Source organism: Notolepis coatsorum (genome assembly GCF_963971535.1).
Source record: "Notolepis coatsorum genome assembly, chromosome: 18".
Lineage (NCBI taxonomy): Eukaryota > Metazoa > Chordata > Actinopteri > Aulopiformes > Paralepididae > Notolepis > Notolepis coatsorum.
Genome location: NC_140182.1, coordinates 70,014,374 through 70,018,843, shown reverse-complemented (window position 1 = coordinate 70,018,843; position 4,470 = coordinate 70,014,374). Strand labels below are relative to the sequence as shown.

General features: G+C 48.0%; 1 protein-coding gene across 1 annotated transcript in view; it reads right to left on the bottom strand.

Moving 5' to 3' along the window:
• LOC311245382 (insulin-like growth factor 1 receptor) overlaps nucleotides 1-4,470 on the bottom strand; it is a gene marked incomplete at both ends in the record, with an annotated part of 66,259 nt that overhangs the window by 35,686 nt on the left and 26,103 nt on the right. The window lies entirely within an intron of this gene.

Sequence of the window (4,470 nt, the reverse complement as noted above, 5' to 3'; positions counted from 1 at the left end):
AATCCATAATAAAAAACAACTCCTACGCGTAAAACAGAAGCCACAGTAATGATGGATGTGTGCACGATTCTACTTAACAATGAAATGTCACAATTCAACCCCCGGAGGAGAAACACGAAGCACAAATGACTGGTTAACGTTTTTAGTTTTTTCTTCTTTTTGTTTGTGACGTATCAGAGGACGCAGTGTGGTGGTGTGGGACAGTGTGGTGGTGTGGGGCAGTGTGGTGGTGTGGGGCAGTGTGGTGGTGTGGGGCAGTGCGGTGGTGTGGGACAGTGTGGTGGTGTGGGACAGTGCGGTGGTGTGGGACAGTGCGGTGGTGTGGGGCAGTGCGGTGGTGTGGGACAGTGTGGTGGTGTGGGGCAGTGCGGTGGTGTGGGACAGTGCGGTGGTGTGGGGCAGTGCGGTGGTGTGGGACAGTGTGGTGGTGTGGGACAGTGCGGTGGTGCGGTGCAGTGCGGTGGTGTGGGACAGTGCGGTGGTGTGGGGCAGTGCGGTGGTGTGGGGCAGTGTGGTGGTGTGGGGCAGTGCGGTGGTGCGGTGCAGTGCGGTGGTGTGGGGCAGTGCGGTGGTGTGGGGCAGTGCGGTGGTGTGGGGCAGTGCGGTGGTGTGGGACAGTGCGGTGGTGTGGGACAGCTCTGGCTGCAAGGTGGGCTCTGGCTGCAAGGTGGGCTCTGGCTGCAAGGTGGGCTCTGGCTGCAAGGTGGGCTCTGGCTGCAGTTGAGAACAAGCAGGCGGTAGCTGGCGGTGGCAGTAGTTCATCAGACCTCAGCTACAGTACCAGAGTTAATCAGACCTCAGCTACAGTACCAGAGTTCATCAGACCTCAGCTACAGTACCAGAGTTCATCAGACCTCAGCTACAGTACCAGAGTTAATCAGACCTCAGCTACAGTACAGGAGTTAATCAGACCTCAGCTACAGTACCAGAGTTCATCCAGACCTCAGCTACACTACAGGAGTTAATCAGACCTCAGCTACAGTACCAGAGTTAATCAGACCTCAGCTACAGTACAGGAGTTCATCAGACCTCAGCTACAGTACAGGAGTTAATCAGACCTCAGCTACAGTACAATAGTTCATCAGACCTCAGCTACAGTACAGGAGTTAATCAGACCTCAGCTACAGTACAGGAGTTAATCAGACCTCAGCTACAGTACCAGAGTTAATCAGACCTCAGCTACAGTACAGGAGTTAATCAGACCTCAGCTACAGTACAGGAGTTAATCAGACCTCAGCTACAGTACCAGAGTTCATCAGACCTCAGCTACAGTACAGGAGTTAATCAGACCTCAGCTACAGTACAGGAGTTAATCAGACCTCAGCTACAGTACAGGAGTTAATCAGACCTCAGCTACAGTACAGGAGTTAATCAGACCTCAGCTACAGTACCAGAGTTCATCAGACCTCAGCTACAGTACAATAGTTCATCAGACCTCAGCTACAGTACCAGAGTTCATCAGACCTCAGCTACAGTACAATAGTTCATCAACCTCAGCTACAGTACCAGAGTTCATCAGACCTCAGCTACAGTACAGGAGTTAATCAGACCTCAGCTACAGTACAGGAGTTAATCAGACCTCAGCTACAGTACAGGAGTTAATCAGACCTCAGCTACAGTACCAGAGTTCATCAGACCTCAGCTACAGTACAATAGTTCATCAGACCTCAGCTACAGTACCAGAGTTAATCAGACCTCAGCTACAGTACAATAGTTCATCAGACCTCAGCTACAGTACAGGAGTTAATCAGACCTCAGCTACAGTACAGGAGTTAATCAGACCTCAGCTACAGTACCAGAGTTAATCAGACCTCAGCTACAGTACAGGAGTTAATCAGACCTCAGCTACAGTACAGGAGTTAATCAGACCTCAGCTACAGTACCAGAGTTCATCAGACCTCAGCTACAGTACAGGAGTTAATCAGACCTCAGCTACAGTACCAGAGTTCATCAGACCTCAGCTACAGTACAGGAGTTAATCAGACCTCAGCTACAGTACCAGAGTTAATCAGACCTCAGCTACAGTACCAGAGTTCATCAGACCTCAGCTACAGTACCAGAGTTCATCAGACCTCAGCTACAGTACCAGAGTTCATCAGACCTCAGCTACAGTACAGGAGTTAATCAGACCTCAGCTACAGTACCAGAGTTCATCAGACCTCAGCTACAGTACCAGAGTTCATCAGACCTCAGCTACAGTACAGGAGTTAATCAGACCTCAGCTACAGTACCAGAGTTCATCAGACCTCAGCTACAGTACCAGAGTTCATCAGACCTCAGCTACAGTACAATAGTTCATCAGACCTCAGTTACAGTACCAGAGTTAATCAGACCTCAGCTACAGTACAGGAGTTAATCAGACCTCAGCTACAGTACCAGAGTTCATCAGACCTCAGCTACAGTACAGGAGTTAATCAGACCTCAGCTACAGTACCAGAGTTCATCAGACCTCAGCTACAGTACCAGAGTTCATCAAACCTCAGCTACAGTACCAGAGTTCATCAGACCTCAGCTACAGTACCAGAGTTAATCAGACCTCAGCTACAGTACCAGAGTTCATCAGACCTCAGCTACAGTACCAGAGTTCATCAGACCTCAGCTACAGGCCACGTTGGATGGCAGCACAACACACCAGGGGCTATTTACCACAGAGGCACATACATCTTATAGGGCCAGAGCCGACTCTATTTCCTCAGAAGGCTGAGATCCTTCAATGTCTGTACAAGGATATTGAGGATGTTTTATGAGTCGGTGGTGGCGGGCGCCTTCTTGTACGCTGTGACCTGCTGGGGCAGTGGACTGAGAGCAGGGGACACAAACAGGCTGGATAAGCTGGTCAGGAAGGCCAGCAGCGTGGTTGGGGTGGAGCTGGACTCCCTAGCGAGGGTGGCGGAGAGGAGGAGCCTTGCTAAGCTCCAGGCCATCAGGGAAAACCCCTCCCACCCACTATACACAGACTTGTCGGACAGGAGGAGCATGTTCAGTGCCAGGCTCACACTACCTAAATGCAGCACTGAACGGCACAGGAAGTCCTTCATTCCAACAGCCATCAGACTATACAATGCATCACTGTGCCTCACTGCATCACTGAGCACAGAGTGGCAGTTACCATCTTCCTGGACTTAGTTTGAAACAGCACTGTGCAATATTACACCTACAGTACTGTAGACCTCAGTATATTTTTACTGTATTTATTTACTGTATATTTTATTCCATTTTTATTCTATTTTACTCTACTCTTATCTTAGGCAACTTGATTTGATTTGTTTTATTATTCTTATTCGTGACCTGTTCTGTCTAAATGTTTAAATGTTGAGCGATTTGCAGTGTCAAATTTCCCATGGGATAATAAAAGTATTTCTATTCTATTCTATTCTATTCTATTCTATTCTATTCTATCTTACCCAGAGTAACCTTTAGTGGCTGCGTAACGATTGGCTCGCTCTGGGTCTCTGAAAGGAGTCAACAATCAGCCCCACACGGGCAGTCAACTGGGACTGAGGGAGAGAAAGAGGGGTGGTGGCTCTGACTGAGTCTGTAAATCAAAGGCGTATTGATCCAAAGGAGTGGCAAGGCAATGCTGACAAACATTAGAGGTGATATGATAGGCACAATGGAACTACTTTGTACAGTATGTCTAGTAGATGGTTGACTGAATGTGAGGAGAGTGATCCACATGGAATGCTTATTGGTCACTTGACTTATTTGACATATTTGCTTAAGTCCGTACTGTAAGAGCCGGTGCGTAAGGCAAATTATTGAAACAGAGTATTGGGCATGTCTAAATTGCTAAAGTCTCAAATTCTAATGAAGACATTATTGGACAAAGCCAATGTCAAGAGTATTTTGCAACTGACCAGACTAGACACGCAAGGGTTAATTCACTGTGGAAAAATCCAGACACACACACACACACACACACACACACACACACACACACACACACACACACACACACACACACACACACACACACACACACACACACACACACACACACACACACACACACACACACACACACACACACACACACACACACACACACACACACACACACACACACACACACACACACACACACACACACACACACACACACACACACACACACACACACACACACACACACACACACACACACACACACACACACACACACACACACACACACACACACACACACACACACACACACACACACACACACACACACACACACACACATCTGTGGGAAAGACCAGTAGCAGTCGCACACTCCTGTCAACATTCCATTCCAACCGTTTTAACTGGTCCAGCAGAAGCCAAGGTCCAGCAATACCATTAACAATACGCCTAAAACGATCCACGACTATTAATACACTCAAAACGATCCACTACTGTTAATACACCCAGAACTATCCACTACTATTAACAATACACCCAACAGCTATGAAGACTGGCTTTAGAGAACAGCTAGTACAGGCACAA